The 18,812-nt window shown below is 40.8% G+C and overlaps 1 protein-coding gene across 4 annotated transcripts in view; it reads left to right on the forward strand.

The window, feature by feature from the left end:
- KYAT3 (kynurenine aminotransferase 3) overlaps positions 1 to 18,812 on the forward strand; it is a 70,106-nt gene that overhangs the window by 10,050 nt on the left and 41,244 nt on the right. The gene's annotated exons all lie outside the window — the stretch shown is intronic.

The raw sequence follows: 18,812 nt of genomic DNA on the forward strand, positions 1-18,812 counted from the left end.
TCTTTAAGCCATTTTGAGTTTGTTTTTGTATATGGTGTGAGAGAATGTTCTAATCTCATTGTTCTACATGTGGCTGTCCGGTTTTCCCAGCACCACTTATTGAAGAGATTGTCTTTTCTCTATGTATGATCTTATCTCCTTTATGTAGATTAGCTGACCAAAGCTGAGTGGGTTATTTCTGGACTCTCTAGTTTCTTCCTTTAACCTGTTTATCTGTTTTTGTACCAATACCACACAGTTTTGCTTACTAGTATAGTCCGAAGTTAGGAGGGTTATACCTTCAGCTTTTTTCTTTTTTCTCTAGATTGTGTTGTCAATTCTGGATCTTTTGTGGTCTCGTGTAAATTTAAGATTATTTGTTCTAGTTCTATGAAAAATGTCATGTGTATTTTGATAGAAATTCTGTAGATTGCTTTGGGTACTATGGCCACTTAAAGAATATTAATTATTCCATTCCAAGAGCTCAAGATATCTTTATATTTAATTAAATCATCTTCAATTTCAAGTCTGCCACCTCCTTGGTAAGTTTCTTATTAGGTCTTTATGTTTTTGATGTGATTTTTAATGGGAGTTTTTTTACTTTTGCTTTCTGATATTTCATTATTAGTGACTAGAAGAGCAACAGATTTCTGGGTATTAATCTTGTATGCTGCAATTTTGCTGAGTTCATTTATTAGTTCTAATAGGTTTTGTGTGGAGACTTTAGGGTTCTCTATGTAGAGTATCGTGTCATCTACAACAATTTGTCATTGACAAATTGACCTCTTCCCTTCCAATTTTTTGTTTTATTTTTCTTGTCTGACTGCTGTGTCTATAACTTTCAATACTATGTTAAATAAAAGCAGTAAGAGTGGGCATCCTTGTCTTGTTCCCGAATTTAGCAGGAATTCTTTCAGCTTTTCAATGTTGAATATTACATTGGCTATAGGTTTGTCATAAATGACCTGTACTGTGTTGAGATATGTACCCTTTATATCCACTTTAAGAAGAGTGTTTATCATGAATTCATGTTGTGTTTTGTCAAATGCTTTTTCTGCAGCTATTGAGAATACATGTGGTTTCTGTGTTTCCTTTTGTTGAAATGATGTATCACATTGATTTGTATGTTGAATTATCCATGTAACACTGGAATAAATCCAACTTGATCATGGTGTGTGATCCTTTTTATGTATTATTGGATTCTGTTTGCTAGTATTTTGTTGAGGATTTTTGCCTCTGTATTCATTAAGGATACTGGCCTGTAATAATTTTCTTGTTTTGTTAGTGACTGTCTGGTTTTGATATCAGAGTAATGGTGGCATTGTAGAGTGAACTTGGGAGTTTTCCCTCTTCTTTTCATTTTTTTTTTGAATACTTTGAAAAGAATAAGTTCTTCTTTATTTGTTTGGTAGAATTTCCTACTGAAGCCACCAGGTCCTAGATTTGTTTGAGGGGAATTTTTTTTCCTTTTTAATGTAATTTATTTTCGGCTGTGCTGGGTCTTCATTGCTACATGCAGTTTTGCTCTAGTTGCAGTGAACTGGGTCTACTTTCTAGTTGTGATTCATGGGCTTCTCATTATGGTGGCTTCTCTCGTTTCAGAGCATAGACTCTAGAGCACCTGGACTTCAGTAGTTGCAATTCCTGAGCTCTGGAGCACAGGCTCAGTAGTTGTGGCACAGTTGTGGGCTTAGTTGTTCTGCAGCATGTGGCATCTTCCCAGAACAGAGATATAATCCTTGTATCCTGCATTGACAAGTGGATTCTCTACCACTGAGCCACCAGGGAATGAAGAGAGTTTTGTTTATTATAGATTCTATTTCACTTCTAGTGATTGGTCTGGTTAAATTCTTTTTGACTCAATCTTGGCAAGCCATATGGGTCTAGAAATTTGTCCATTTTTTCTAAGTTGTCCAATTTGTTGGCATATAACCATTCATAGTATTCTCTTTTGATTTTTTTTTAATCTTTGTGGTATTGAGATTTCCTGTCTTTGATTTTGTGTTTTATTTGGGTCCTCTCTCTGTTGATGGACATGAGTTTGAGCAAGCTCTGGTAGTTGGTGATGGACGGGAAGCCTGGAGATGCAAAGAGTCGGACACAACTGAGCAACTGAACTGAACTGAATTACCTGTTGATAGTCTTATAGGTGTTCCTCCAATACTTTGGCCACCTCATTCGAAGAGTTGATTCATTGGAAAAGACCCTAATGCTGGGTAGGATTGGGAGCAGGAGGAGAAGGGGACGACAGAGGATGAGATGGTTGGATGGCATCACTGACTCAATGGACATGGGTTTGGGTAGACTCTGGGAGTTGGTGATGGACAGAGAGACCTGGCGTGCTGCAATTCATGGGGTCGCAAAGAGACACGACTGAGCGACTGAACTGAACTGAACTTGTACGTGATTCTTTGTTTTTCCCTTGCTGCCTTTTGATTCTCTCTTTTGTTTTTGCCATTTTAATTATCTGTCTTACTGTGTGTCTGTCTAGGTTCATCTTGTTGGGGGCTCTGTGTGCTTCCTGTACCTGGGTATCTATTTCCTCCTTTAGGGTTGGAAATTTTTCTGCCATACTTCCTTAAAATACATTTTGATCCCCTCTGTCTTTCTTCACCTTCTAGAACTCCTGTTATACAAAGGTTGGCACACTTTATATTTTATTAATCTTGTATGTTGTTTTCTTTTTTTGTTTTTTATTTTTCTGTTTGTTGTTTGATTGGGTGATTTATTCTATCTTCCAGATCATTTCTTCTATGTAATTTAAGGCAGCTATTCATTGCTTCTATAGTGCTTTTTATCTCAGAAATTCAATTATCTATTCTTGATTGGGTCTTCTTTATAGGTTCTATTGTTCTTTGTTGAAATAATCTGTGTTTAGACCAATTCTCTTTCTTAATTCAGTTAGCATTCGTATTACTAACTCTTTGAATTCAGTGTCTGGTAGACCAATTATCAGGCTTCCCAGGTGGCCCAGTGATAAAGACTCTGCCTGCCAATGCCAGAGATACAAGAGACACAGGTTTGATTCCCATGCGGTGAAGATCTCTGGGAGTAGGAACTGGCAACTGACTCCAGTATTCTTGCTTGGAAAATTCTGTGGACAGAGATGCTGGTGGGCTACAGTCCATGGGATTGCAAAGAGTCAGATGTGACTAAGCGACTGAGAACACACACACAATTATCTGTTTCATTATTCTTTCAAGGAATTCTCTTCCTCTTTTAATTGGGAGAATTTCCTCTACCTTTTCATTTTATTTAACTTTCTTTGTCTCTGTGAACTGAAACGGTTATCTGTTGTGGTCCTGTAGGGGTGTTTTTATGTTGATGCATCCCTGTGTAGACTGTCTTTGGTGCAGGGGCTGGTTTTGATATGGATATCAGGTCTCTCCTCTGGGTGTACTGGCCGCTATCTCCTTGTTAGGGATTGTGGTTGATGTTGGATCTAAAGCCTGTGCAGTGTGTGACACAAGACTTCCTGTTGCTCTGCAGCTTTGCCACCCTGTCAGGGGCAGGGTCTGCTTCCTAGTTGTTGGAGTAGAAGCCCTGAGATTTGGGCTCAGTCAGATTCCCTTCCCCTGAGTATGTGCCCTGCTCTAAAGGAGGGGATTGCTGGAGAAAGTGAGGCCTTCCGTGTACTCACAGAAGTCTGACGTGACTCCTGAATCTGCGGCTCCAGTGTTCATTCCCCCTTGTGATCATCACTGATCTAGTGCAAGGCTGTGGCATGGAGTGGGCAAGCCAGGCACTCACTTGACTGGGACTGAGGTCAGGGCGTTGTGGCTGTAGGAAATGAAGTGACGGTGCTGCCACCAGAGACCTGGGCTGCCTCTGTGGTAGTCTTCTCCTGGGACTTGTCTGCCCCACATCCAGTGCTGAGTTCTGGTATGGTGGGTGGGGCTGGTATATACTCACATGGCTAGGAAAGGGACCCCATCATGCTGGTCATGTAGATTCCCAGGTGCTGTAGGAGTAAGTACTAACAAGGTCCACTATTCCAGTTGGACCATGCCCCAGGCCCCTACGTCATCTGTGTCCCTAAGTAAAGTCTTCTCCCAGGACCTATCTGTCCCAGATCCAGTGCTAGGCTCTGATGTGGAGTGGGTGGGGCTGGGGTCTTCTTCCTGCTTGGGTTAGGAAATGTCGGGAGCCAGCAACCACCAGTGCGGAGGTCTCTCTGCCCTGCTTATTGGCAGGTCGCCACCGTATACTCTTAATGGGTAGAGTCTAGGCTTCTCCAGCCCTTCTCTCTGTTTCAACAATTCTCCCTGTAGCCAGGGGGCTTGTCTCCTCCTCATATGATCTTGGGACTGGGACACCCAGTCTGTGACTCAACCTGCTTGCTCTGCTGGGTAAAAGTTCTCTCAGATCTTTCAGATCCCTCACTGTCATAGAGCTCCCAACCCTAAGCTTTTTTTCCATCCTACCCCATTAGATAGAAATCTTTCTAGCTTTGGTTGTATAGGTGTTCTTTTGTCAGTCTCCAGTTAGTCTTCCATGAGGATTGTCCCACATGTGGATGTATTTTTGATGTGTTTGTTAGGGGAGGTGAGCTTCATGTCATCTTGATCCAGTCCCCTTATTATTTCACTTTATATTTACAAAATTCTTCATGTTATGATTTGCTATAATCCTTTTTACATGTGAAACAGTAAATTAAACCTTAAATAGGTTTAATATCTTGCTCAAGATCAAAATACCACATTTACCCCTTTCTAGCTCTGGCACGCATTCTAAATGGCTCCATCTGCTCAAGAAAGAATGTAATCTAGTGACTGTAAGTGCAGGCCCCATGACTTCCAATTGTAGGAAATACAGCGGATTGAGGACCAGATTATATGACGAATTGGAAAAGCAAACAAATCCAGGATGTGGGTCGTAACCACAGGTTTGATTCCTGACTTGGTTTCTTCAACAAGTCAGTAGCATGGGGAAAAAGTGGGGGCGGGTAGTATTTCAGAGGGACTGCTCTGAGATGAAAAGAACATTAAAAAGCACAACCACCAGAATGATGTATGGACCTTGTTTAGGGATGTGATCCAATTACAGAAATGTAAAGAGATATTTTTAAAGACATTTAGAGAAATATGATGGTGGATTGGGTATTAGGTGATATTAAGGAATTCCTGTTAGTGTCATGATGATGACTAGAGACTATCAATATTTTATATAGACATACGCCAGGTATATACTTGGTGAAGTGACTTAAAGTCTAGAATTTGCTTTTATTTTATTCCAGAATAAAAAAAAACAAACAAGAAAAGGAAAGGAAAAGGAGGAGAGATGAAGTAAATGAGGCAAATCTTGATATCATTATTGAATCTGGGTAACAATGGCAACCCACTCCAGTACTCTTGCCTGGAAAATCCCGTGGACGGAGGAGCCTGGTGGGCTGCAGTCCGTGGGGTCGCTGGGAGTCAGACACGACTGAGCGACTTCACTTTCATGTATTGGAGAAGGAAATGGCAGCCCACTCCAGTGTTCCTGCCTGGAGAATCCCAGGGACGGGGGAGCCTGGTGGGCTGCCGTCTATGGAGTCGCACAGAGTCGGACATGACTGAAGCGACTTAGCAGCAGCAGCAGCAGCAAGCTGTATGAGTGTTTTATATCATGTTGAGTCTTTTTTTTTTAATTTAAATTTATTTATTTATCTATTTTTTACTTTACAATATTGTATTGGTTTTGCCATTCATTGGAACTTTCTGTTATTTTCCTATGCCATCTAGTGGCAAAATAATGTAATTTGTCTGCTTCTTTAAACTGAGAGCCATACCTTAGAAAACATTTAATATCTGTGAGATAATTCTGTTAGTGTCTGCTTACTTGGGCAGCATTTTGTCCAGAGGGAGAAAGAGGACATGGTTTAACAATATCCTGGCAGCTCTTTTTTAAAAAATTTTTTTAAATTTTAATAAACTGTATGTTTTGGAGCATTATAGTGAAGTGAGTGAAAGTTGCTCAGTCATATCTAACTCTTGGCAACCCCATGGACTATACAGTCCATGGAATTCTCCAGGCCAGCATACTGGAGTGGGTAGCTGTTCCCTCCTTCAGGGGATCTTCCCAACCCAGGGATCGAACCCAGGCCTCCCACATTGCAGGTGGATTTTTTACCAGCTGAGACACCAGGGAAGCCTTTATAGTTTCAGATCAAAATTGAGCAGTACAGAGTTCCCATGTATCACCTGGACCGACACATGCATAGCCTCCCCTACTATCAACATCCCTCACCTGAGTGGTGTATTAGTTACAAACATTGAAACTACCTTGATACATTATGTTCACACAAAGTCCATAATTTACATTAGGGTTCACTCTTGGCATTGTGCATTCTGTGTGTTTTGACAAATGTGTAAGTACATGAATCCATTTTTACAGTATGACACAGAACAGTTTCACTGCCCTAAAAATCCTCTGTCTTCTACCTGTTTGTCCCTCCTTCACTCTTAAGTTCTCTAAACCACTAATCCTTTTGCTGTCTGATTTTGCCTTTTCCAAAATGTATACATTTGTGATCATAACACATGTGGCTTTTTCAAATTGGCTTCTCTCACTTAGTAATATGCATTTTCCTCAATGTCTTTTCTTTGCTTGATGGCTCATTTCTTTTTTGCATGGAAGAGTATTCCATTATTTGGATGTACCACAATTGATCCATTCATCTGTCCTAGTTGCTTCCAAGTTTTAGAAATTATGAATAAAGATGCTATAAACATCAGTGTTTAGGGTTTTATATGGACATAATTTTTCAACTCCTTTAGGTAAATACCAAGGAGAGTGATTGCTAGATTGTATGGTAAGAGTATCTTAGTTTTCTAAGAAACTACTCTGTCAGCTTTCTAAAATGGCACAGTAAACCATAGAGTATACAACTCAATAATTATTTTTAAATGTATATACCATAAAACCACTGCCATAATCAGCATATGGAATATTTCCATCACCCATGAAAGATGCTTCATGTTCCTTCACAGTCCGTTTTTCACTGTGCTAATTTGCTCTTTGTCACCATAGATTATTTTGCTTTTTTAAGATTGTTATTTTATCCAAGTGGATCATGTACTATATACTCATTTGTGTATGGGTTCTTTCACATGCATAATGATTTTAAAGTGACCCATGTTGTTTTATGAGCTCATTCCTTTTTATTGCTGAAAAGAATCCTATTGTATGGATGTATTGTTTGTTTAACCATTCATTCACCTGTTGATGGACTTATGTATTATTTCCAGGTTTTAGCTATTTTGAGTAAAGTTGTTATGAACATTGAGTACATGTGATTGTGTGGACATAGGTTTTCATTTCTCTTGTTTAAATACCTAACAGTGTAATCACTGGGTTGTGGTAGATTTATATTCGTTTTTAAAGTAATTGTTAGGCAGTTTTCCAAAGTGGTTGTTGATACAACACATTTCACATTTCTTCCAGGGTTGTACAAGAGTTCTAGCTGCCTCACATCCTTGTCAACACACAGTATCTATAATTTTAGCCATTTTGATGGGTATCTAGTGGAAGCTCATTGTGCTTTTAATTTGCATTTCCTTGATGACTAATGATGTTGAGCATCTTTATATGTGCCTTTTGACCTTTCATATGCCTTTTGTGAAGTGACTATCAGAATTTTTGCCCTTTCTCAACTGGATTGTTTGCTTTCTTATTGAATTGTGTATTCTTAATGTGTATTTATGTACTCTAAATAAAAATCTTCTGTAAAATAACATGTTGCAGACACTTTAATATTGTGACTTACCTGGCAACTATTGAAGATATATTTGAGCCTACTGAAAGATACTATAGGGGAGGGAAAAAGTCAACTTTTTCCTCTATCCTAGGTTTTCTGACTGAGGCCCTAAGAATTAGACTGAAAAGAAAGATTAAAACAAGAGTAAAACAAAAAGTGTTTAACATGCACGTTGTGTATACACACAGGAGAACTCACTGAGATTAGTACCTCAGAGGAGTCATTAGAAATTGAGCTTATAAATAGCATCTGAACAAAGAACAGTAGATTTGTAGAGAAGGGACTCGACAAAGGAAAAAGTTTAGGAATGAAAACGGGTTGTATTAACAAAGTTTGTCTACAATTATCTCTGGTGATTAAGAATTGTCCTATTCATCCAGGTGGAAGGGGGAGGGCAAACTTCTTATGTGTGCATGCTCAATCATGACAGACTGTTTGTGGCCCTTTGGACTGTAGCCCTCAAGGCTCCTCTCTTCATGGGATTTCCCAGGCAAGAATATTGGAGTGGGTTGCCATTTCCTCCTCCAGGGGATCTTCGCTACCCAATAATCAAACCCGAATCTCCTGAATTGCAGTCGAATTCTTTACTACTGAGCCATCAGGGAAAGCCCTTGTGTGTGCTTCTTCACAGTTTCCTTTATTTCACAATGATCCTATGTCAAAGTAGCATGGATTGGGTTGGCATATCTGATTTCCTATAATATCATAATAGATTTTATATATTTTTTAAGTCAAGCAATAATAATAAACATTTTGAGTGGTCACCATGTGCTTTACATGATATCTCAGTTAATCCGTGTAACAACTGTATATTGTTAATACTGTTTTATTTTCTCCAATTTACTGGTAAGGAAATGCAGTCTTGGAGGGTTTGGTAATTTTCTTTCGTCACACTGTCAGTGTCTTCAATCATTGTACTGTATATTCCTAAGCAAAATTATTGATAACTCAATAAATATATTTTACTGAGAATCTAAGATTTGAATATAAATATATAGATACATATACAGATAAACGTGTACTTTTTTTCTAGGCAACCTGAAAGATAACACATGAAACACAGTTCAGATTCTAAAAGAAAACCTGAGAACAGACATTGCACATGTTCCATAGAAACTGTGATAAGGAGGAGGAGAGAGGTCAGAGGGAGAATAGAGGAAGGAAAGATTACTTAGAATCTGAGAACATTCCTTAGATGTTCAGTCTAAGATATGTCTTGTCAGGTATAACAGTTACCACAAACTTGATTGTATTATAGTGAAAGTTGCTCTCACAGTTCTGGGGTCCAGAATCCAATATCAGGATCCACTGAGTCAAAATTAAGGTACCACCAGGGCTACAGTCCCCGCCCCCCCTCAACCCCCTAGAGAGAGTCGTTTCCTAGCCTCTTCCAGCTGCTGATACCTACTGTAATTCCTTGCCTTATGGCCACATCACCCTAATCTTCATGGCTGGCATCTCCAAATAAGTCTCTGATCCATCTTTACATGGCCTTCTCTGTGTGTGTATAATCTACCTCTGCCTCCTCTTATAAGGACACCTGTGATTAAATTTAGGGCCCACCTGGATAAGCCAAAATTGTCTCCGCATCTCAAGGTCCTTAATTGAATCACGTCCACAAGGATATAAGGATATGTATCACCTTATAAGGTGCTATTCACAGGTTTCAAGGATTAGGATGCAGATGTCTTTGGGAAGGTCATTTTTGAGCCAAGCACCGTGGGGACTATGGAGTAGATCATCTCCAACAAAGGAAAGAACTTGACTGAAAACAAGTGAAAAGAAACACACTGAAGGTAATTAGAGAGTGGCAAGAAGTCCTGTGCTCTTGTATCACTGTATGAAACAGCAGGACGGGGAGAGAAGGCTGGAAGGGATTAAGGGCCTTGAATGCCAGGTTGGAATGTGAGGTACATACCATGGACTAAGGCGAGTCTCTGGAGATTTTATAACAAGCTGGTGGCATCCCCCAGTCTGTGCTGTAAGTATGTAAAAAAAAAAAATCAGCATTATCATTTGACTGCATCCCCATTTCTGTCATGATCTTCCTCCACACTGCTCTCTCTCATCTTTTCATCATTGTATTGACAGGCATTTTATTATAGTACTTTTTAAATGGGAGGGAGACGGGAAAAGGCCATGATTCATTAGCCAAAGTTAAGCTACTCAGTGCTTTTCCCTAAGATTTTTGAAACTGGCACCAGAGAAAGCTCTCAGTCACTCTACGGTGGTGAAATTGGGAAATCTAAATGTGTATTGTTTCGTGTGGAGAAAAGTGGGCTGAGATTGTGTGAGAAAGTAGATAAAGTGGAGCCCTGATGAAGATTAAGTTTCTGGTTGCAATGTTACCCTTGAGTCTGGCTGCACCAATTACCTTCTCATGGTGACATGAGCCTTCTAAGAAATTTCTCTTTTCCCCTAAAGTGTTCAGATTGAGTTTTTGTCTCTGCAACTTTCTGGTTGCAATGTTACCCTTGAGTCTGGCTGCACCAATTACCTTCTCATGGTGACATGAGCCTTCTAAGAAATTTCTCTTTTCCCCTAAAGTGTTCAGATTGAGTTTTTGTCTCTGCAACTAAGAGATCTGATTTGTATAGTTTTGGAGCATCTCTGCATTTGTCTGCTTCTCATTTTCTAAGCTAGGGAAAAGCATAACAAAGTATTTTATTATTGTTGTTGGGGTTTGTTTTTTTTAAGTCAGATTGGGGAACAACCAAATTTCTAGTGGACTGTCAAACTGGTAATGTGTCAATAAATTAACCTTTCCAAAGGGAAACACACAGTTTCTTTTTAAAACAGATCTGTAGTTAAACAAAAGACACTGAGGAAGTTGTTTAAGTGCTAAGAAATGAAGGCAAATGATACTGTGTCATCACTGTAGTTGTTGTTTAGTTGCTAAGTTGTGTTCAGCTCTTTGTGACCCCATGGACTGCAGCATGCCAGGCTTACCTGTCCTTCACTATTTCCTGGGGTTTGCTCAAACTCATGTCCATTGAGTTGGTGATGCCATCTAATCATCTCACCCTCCGTCGCCCCCTTCTCCTTTTGCCCTCAATCTTTCCCACATCAGGGTTTTTCCAATTAGTCAGCTCTTCAAATCAAGTATTGGAGCTTCAGCTTCAGCATCAGTCCTTCCAGTGAGTATTCAGGGTTGATCTCCTTTAGGATTGACTGGTTTGATCTCCTTGCAGTCCAAGGGACTCTCAAGAGTCTCCTTCAGCATCACAGTTGGAAAGCATCAATTCTTCAGTGTTCAGCCTTCTGTATGGACCAACTCTCACATCTGTATGTGACTAACTAACCCATAGATCTAAAAGATGATAGATGTTTAGGCTACCCCAGCAACCTGGCATCACATTAAGGGGTATGCATTACATGGGTGCTTCCTTTCTGGTCCAGCCTAGTCTTAAAATACTTGAATCCATCTGCTTCTCATGCCTGGTTATTGTCTTCACCTCTCCATCCATTAACTCTGTTATTTCTATTTCTGGCTTTTTCTTGCATTCTTTCTGTTTTACACTTGACTACCCCGTGAGTCATAGATATCAGCTGCCTTGATTTCACACTTTGAGCTTACCATTTGGTTTTTTTTTTTTCCTACATTTATCCTATCCCATCTAAATGGCATCAAATCTTAGTCAGGGCCCTCAAATAATAAATTGAAACCTGAGCATCTTTGAGTCTTTGGATAATGGGCAAATATTATTTTCTTCTTTCCAAACTTTCCTATTCCAGTACCATTGCAATAGACATTTTTTTTTAAGTTGAACTGTATTTGACATACACTATTGTGTTAGTTTCAAGTATATTACATTATGATTTGACATATGTATACATTGTGAAATGATCACAACGTATAGTAACCATCTGTCCTCATACAACATTATTACAGTGTTATTGACCATATTCCTTATGTTGTACATGACATCCTCATGATTTATTCACTGCATTACTGCAGGTTTGTTCCTCTTAATCCCCTTCACCTATCCTCTTCTCCCTTCTGGCAACCACTTTTGTTCTTTGTATCTATGGAACTGTTTTTATTTTGTTCATTTGGTGTTTTTTTTTGTTTGTTTTTTTTTTAGATTCCACATATAGGTGGGGTATTTGTCTTTCTTGGTCTGATCCCATGGACTGTACCCTCTGTCCATGGAATTTTCCAGGCTAGATACTGGAGTGGATTGCCATTCCCTTCTCCAGGGGATCTTCCTGACCCAGGGATTGAACCCAGGGATTGAACCCAGATTTCCTGCCTTGTAGGCAGATTCTTTACCATCTGAGCCACCAGGGAAAACTCTCATTTAGTATAATGCCCTTTAGATCCACCCATGTTGTTATAAATGACAAGATTTTATTAATTTTTTTATTGCTGAGTATATTCTACTGTGTGTATATTCACACATACCACATCTTATTTTTCTATTTATCTATTAGTTCAGTTCAGTTCAGTTGTGTCCGACTCTTTGCCACCCCATGGACTGCAGCACCCCAGGCCTCCCTGTCCATCACCAACTCCCCCGAGTTTACTCAAACTCATGTCCATTGAGTCAGTGATGCCATGCAACCATCTCATCCTCTGTGGTCCCCTTCTCCTCCTGCCTTCAGTCTTTCCCAGCATCAGGGTCTTTTCATATGAGTCAGTTCTTTGCATCAGGTGGCCAAAGTATTGGAGTTTCAGCTTCAGCGTCAGTCCTTCCAATGAATATTCAGGACTGATTTCCTTTAGTGTGGACTGGTTGGATCTCTTTGCTGTCTAAGGGACTCGCAAGAGTCTTCTCTAACACCACAGTTCAAAAGCATCGATTTCTTCGGTGCTCAGCTTTGTTTATAGTCCAACTCTCACATCCATACATGATTACTGGAAAAACCATAGCCTTGATTAGATGGATCTTTGTTTGGAGCCCAAAAAAAATAAAGTCTCTCATAGTTTCCCCATCTATTTGCCATGAAGTGATGGGACCAGATGCCATGATCTTAGTTTTCTGAATGTTGAGCTCTAAGCCAACTTTTTCACTCTTTTCTTTCACTTTCATCAAGAGGCTCTATAGTTCTTCACTTTCTGCCCTAAGGGTGGTGTTATCTGCATATCTGAGGTTTATCTGTCAGTGGACACTTATCTTGGCCATTGGTAAATAATGATGCAGTGAACATTGGAGTACATGGATCTCATCAAATTAGTGCTTTTGTTTATTTTGGGTAAATACTCAAATAGGTGAAATTGCTTGACAGTAACAACAATACCCACTACTTTTGGGGCTTCCCAGGTGGCTCAGTGATAGGAGATGCAGGTTTGATCCCTGGGTTGGGAAAATCTCCTGGAGGAGGAAATGGCAACTCACTCCAGTATTCTTGCCTGGGAAATCCCATGGCGAGAGGAGCCTGTCCGGCTAGTCCATGGGGTCCCAAAGAGTCAGACACAATTTAGGGACTAAGCATGCACACATATGTGAACATGATATGGTAGTCCTGTTTTTCATTTTTAAAAGAACCTCCTAACGTTTTCCATAGTGGCTGTGCTAATTTACAATCCCACCAGTAGTGCACCACGGTTCCTGGTGAGAGCTGTTCTGACAGGTACAGTAAACATTTTATAGACTAACGGTGAGCTTTTTCCTCATCTCTGCCAAGAGTGGCACCTAGTGGTGATTATGTAGAACTGCAATTTTTCAGCTTCATATTAACAGCAAAAGATACTGCTTGTTATTTTACCAGCAGTTTTGCATTTATTACATAACATTTCAGTATATGTATACCAGGCATTCATCTACCTGGGAACAGAAGTCATTTCGTGAAGTTAGCTGTCCAGAAATTATATAGGCCCTGTAGATGTTCCATTGTACAACTGGGGCTCCTGTTTAATCCCTGATAGTATTTCAGGTTTATTTTGTTTTCCTAATATTGGACAATAACTCTCAGACGGTGAGCATTGCCCCTACTGCTGAATCTTGACATCTCTGGACATTGTTGGGTATCTTTTACATTTTCCCCACTATAATTGTTTCCTCAGGCTACCTTAACAAAGTAGCACAAACTAAGTAGCTTAAACAACAAAAATGTATTAGTAAACAGTTAAGGACACTATAAGTCCAGGATAAAGGTGTTGGCAAGGTTGGTTTCTTCTGAGAGCTCCAAGGAAGAATCTGTCCTGTGCTTGTCTCCCAGCTTCTGGTGATTTGCCGACAGTCTTTGGTGTTTCTTGGCTCACAGAAGCATCACCCTGACCTCTACCTTCACCTTCAGGTGCCATTCTTCCTGTGTGCCACTCTGTCTCCACATTTACCCTTTTCATATGGATGCCATTGGTGTTGGATTAGGGCCCACCCTAATACCCGCCAGAGATGCTCAGAGGGCTCAAATACACCTTGTGCACACCAGGACCCAGAGACCCCACAGAGACTGAGACAGAACGGTATTTGGGTGTCTCCTGAGGAGGTACAGGTCAGCAGTGGACTGCTGCAGGGGCTTTGGGTGCAGTAGACCTGGTTATGGCATAAGCCCTCTTGGAGGAGGTGGCCATTAACCCCACCATAGAGCTGCCAGAACTTACACAGGACTGGGGCAACAGACTCTTGGAGGGCACAAACAGAAACTTGTGTGCACTAGGACCCAGGAGAAAGGAGCGGTGATCCCACAAGAAACTGACTCAGACTTGCCTGTGAGTGTCCAAGAGTCTCTGGTGGAGGCATGGGTCCGTGGTGGCCTGCTGCAGGGTTGGGGGCCGTGAGTGTAGCTGTGCATGTATGGGACCTTTTAAAGGTAGCCATTATCTTCATACCTCCACCATAGTTTGGCATCAGGTCAAATAACAGGGAGGGAACACAGCCACCCATCAACAGAAAATTGGATTAAAGATTGCTGAGCATGGCCCAGCCCATAAGAAGAAGACCCAGTTTCCACCTCAGTCAGTCTCTCTCATCAGGAAGCTTCCAAAGGTCTCTTACCTTCTGCATTAGAGGGCAGACAGAATGAAAACCACAATAACAGAAAACTAACCAATCTGATCACGTGGACCACAACCTTGTCTAACTCAATGAAACTATGAGCCATGCCATGTAGGGCCACCCAAGACAGACGGGTCATGGTGGAGAGTTCTGACAAAATGTGATCCACTAGAGAAGGGAATGGCAAACCACTTCAGTATTCTTACCTTGAGAACCCCATGAACAGTATGAAAAGGCAAAAAGATAGGACACTGAAAGATAAACTCCCCAGGTTGGTAGGTGCCCAATATGCTACTGGTGATCAGTGGAGAAATAACTCCAGAAAGAATGAAGAGATGAAGTCAAAGCAAAAACAACACCCAGTTGTGGATGTGACTGTTGATGGCAGTAAAGTCTGATGCTGTAAAGAGCAGTACTGCATAAGAAGCTGGAATGTTAGGTCCATGAATCAAGGCAAATTAGAAGTGGTCAAACAGGAGATGGCAAGATTGAACATCAACATTTTAGAAATCAGTGAAGTACAATGGACTGGAATGGTGAATTTAACTCAGATGACCATTATATCTACTACTGTGGGCAAGAATCCCTTAGAAGAAGTGAAATAGCCATCATAGTCAACAAAAGAGTCCAAAATGCAGTACTTGGATGCAATCTCAAAAACGACAGAATGATCTCTGTTTGTTTTCAAGGCAAACAATTCAGTGTCACGGTAATCCAAGTCTATGCCCCAACCAGTAATGCTGAAGAAGCTGAAGTTAAATGGTTCTGTGAAGACCTACAAGACCTTCTAGAACTAACACCCAAAAAAGATGTCCTTTTCATTATAGGGAACTGGAATGCAGAAGTAGTAAGTCAAGAGATACCTGGAGTAACAGGCAAATTTGACCTTGTAGTACAGAACGAAGCAGGGCAAAGGCTAATAGAGTTTTGCCAAGAGAAATCACTGGTCATAGCAACACCCTCTTCCAACAACACAAGAGAAGACTATACACATGGACATCACCAGATGGTCAACACAGAAATCAGATCAATTATATTCTTTGCAGCCGAAGATGGAGAAGCTCTATATAGTCAGCAAAAATAAGACTGGGAGCTGACTGTGGCTCAGATCATGAATTCCTTATTGCCAAATTCAGACTTAAATTGAAGAAAGTAGGGGAAACCACTAGACCATTCAGGTATGACCTAAATCAAATCCCTTATAATTATACAGTGGAAGTGAGAAATAGATTCAAGGGATTACATCTGATAGAGTGCCTGAAGAACTATGGACGGAGGTTCATGACTTTGTACAGTTGCAGTGATCAAGACCATCCCCAGGAAAAAGAAATGTAAAAAGGCAAAATGGTTGTCCAAGGAGACCTTACAAATAGCTGTGAAAAGAGGAGAAGCAAAAAGCAAAGGAGAAAAGGAAAGATATTCCCATTTGAATGCAGAGTTCCAAAGAATAGCAAAGAGAGATAAGAAAGCCTTCCTCAGTGATCAATGCAAAGAAATAGAGGAAAGAATAGAATGGGAAAGACTAGAAATCTCTTCAAGAAAATCAGAGCTACCAAGGGAACATTTCATGCAAAGATGGGCACAATATTGGACAGAAATGGTATGGACTGCCGGAGTCCAGCTCTGACAGCCAGGGAAGCACTGAAAGGATGAACTGGGTCAGTGAATGATGCAGCCTCTCACTCATTTGGACTGCATGTTTATTTTAAGCATCAGGTTTTCTTTTATACTTTTACAAAAGCATTAGGTCAGAGGTATGGCATCTTCAGTTTCCCCTCACCCATATTTACTGTCTCCATAAATCATTGTTGTCCTTCAGAGTTCCCTCCTAAGTGTCCTTGTGATAACATTGTAACTCAGGTTTGTCTCTGGGCTGTATACCACAATCCTCAGTTTATTTCTTATCTCTCTAAATCCTGCTTGAGCTCACTAACTCCTATAAAGACTTCTAGCTATTAGTATCTCTAAAATTCCTAGTCTCTATAAGCTATAGTAAAATACTACAACATACCTTAAACTTTTAGCTTCTAATTATTCTTAATTATTCCTAACCCCTAAACTCAGGGAATTTGTTTTGCCATAAACATTTCCCTTACAGTCAGGTTTCAGATAACAATGTTCCCCATGGCCTCAAGCTGCAGCCTATGTTCTCATCCTGGAACGTTCTTTGTAAAGATCCTTGAACAAATGTCAATAGTTAGCTTTATGGATTATAACATTCTTTCCAGCCAACTCAACTGGAGAAGGAAAGGACAAGTCAGAATCACAAGACCTAACTCCTTCATCCTGGGACAGTGCCTGTGGGATGAGGAGAGGGGATTGGGGCCATTCCTCCATTTTGTCAGTAATGCCTATCGGGGCTCCCAACAATGGACCTAACAGAATCAGATGATATTAAGAAGAGGTGGCAAGAATAGACAGAAGAACTATGCAAAAGAGATCTTCACGACCCAGATAATCACGATGGTGTGATCACTCACCTAAACCGCTGCTGCTGCTAAGTCGTGTCAGTCGTGTCCGACTCTGTGCGACCCCATAGACGGCAGCCCACTAGGCTCCTCCGTCCCTGGGATTCTCCAGGCAAGGATACTGGAGTGGGTTGCCATTTCCTCCTCCAGTGCGTGAAAGTGAAAGATGAAAGTGAAGTCGCTCAGTCGTGTCCGACTCATTGCGACCCCATGGGCTGCATGCAGCCTACCAGGCTCCTCCATCCATGGGGTTTCCCAGGCAAGAGTACTGGAGTGGGGAGCCATTGCTTTCTCCCACCTAGAGCCAGACATCCTCAAATGTGAAGTCAAGTGGGCCTTAGGAAGCATCACTACTAACTAAGCTAGTGGAGGTGATGGAATTCCAGTTGAGCTATTTCAAATCCTAAAAGAGAATGCTGTGAAAGTGCTGCACTCACTATGCCAGCAAATTTGGAAAACTCAGCAGTGGCCACAGGACTGGAAAAGGTCAGTTTTCATTCCAATCCCAAAGAAAGGCAATGCAAAAGAATGCTCAAACTACCGCACAGTTGCACTCATCTCACACGCTAGCAAAGTAATGCTCAAAATTCTCCAAACCAGGCTTCAACAATACATGAACCATGAACTTCCAGGTATTCAAGCTGGATTTAGAAAAGGCAGAGGAACCAGAGATCAAATTGCCAACATCCACTGGATCATCGAAAAAGCAAGAGAGTTCCAGAAAAACATCTATTGCTGCTTTATTGACTATGCCAAAGCCTTTGACTGTGTGGATCACAATAAACGGTGGAAAATTCTGAAAGAGATGGGAATACCAGATCACCTGACCTGCCTCCTGAGAAATCTATATGCAGGTCAAGAAGCAACAGTTAGAACTGGAGTGGAACAAAAGACTGGTTCCAAATGGGGAAAGGAGTACGTCAAGGCTGCATATTGTCACCCTACTTATTTAACTTATATGCAGAGTACATCATGAGAAACCCTGGGCTAGAGGAAGCACAAGCGGGAATCAAGATTGCCAGGAAAAATATCAATAACTTCAGATATGCAGATGGCACCACCCTTATAGCAGAAAGTGAAGAAGAGCTAAAGAGCCTCTTGATGAACGTGGAAGAGGAGAGTGAAAAAGTTGGCTTAAAGCTCAACGTTCAGAAAACTAAGATCATGGCATCCGGTCCCATCACTTCATGGCAAATAGATGGGGAAACAGTGGAAACTGTGGCTGATTTTATTTTTCTGGGCTCCAAAATCACTGCAGATGGTGATTGCAGCCATGAAATTAAAAGACACTTACTCCTTGGAAGGAAGGTTATGACCAACCTAGACAGCATATTAAAAAGCAGAGACATTACTTTGCCAACAAAGGTCCGTCTAGTCAAGGCTATGGTTTTTCCAGTAGTCATGTTTGGATGTGAGAGTTGGACTATAAAGAAAGCTGAGTGCCGAAGAATTGATGCTTTTGAACTGTGTTGTTGGAGAAGACTCTTGAGAGTCCCTTAGACAGCAAAGAGATCCAACCAGTCCATCCTAAAGGAAATCAGTCCTGAATATTCACTGGAAGGACTGATGTTGAAGCTGAAACTCCAATACGTTGGCCACCTGATGTGAAGCGCTGACTCATTGGAAAGACCCTGATGCTAGGAAAGATTGAGGGCAGTAGGAGAAGGGGACAACAGAGGATGAGAT

Source organism: Giraffa tippelskirchi, chromosome 5, assembly GCF_054371585.1.
Source record: "Giraffa tippelskirchi isolate mGirTip1 chromosome 5, T2T-mGirTip1v1.2.pri, whole genome shotgun sequence".
Classification (NCBI taxonomy): Eukaryota; Metazoa; Chordata; class Mammalia; order Artiodactyla; family Giraffidae; genus Giraffa; species Giraffa tippelskirchi.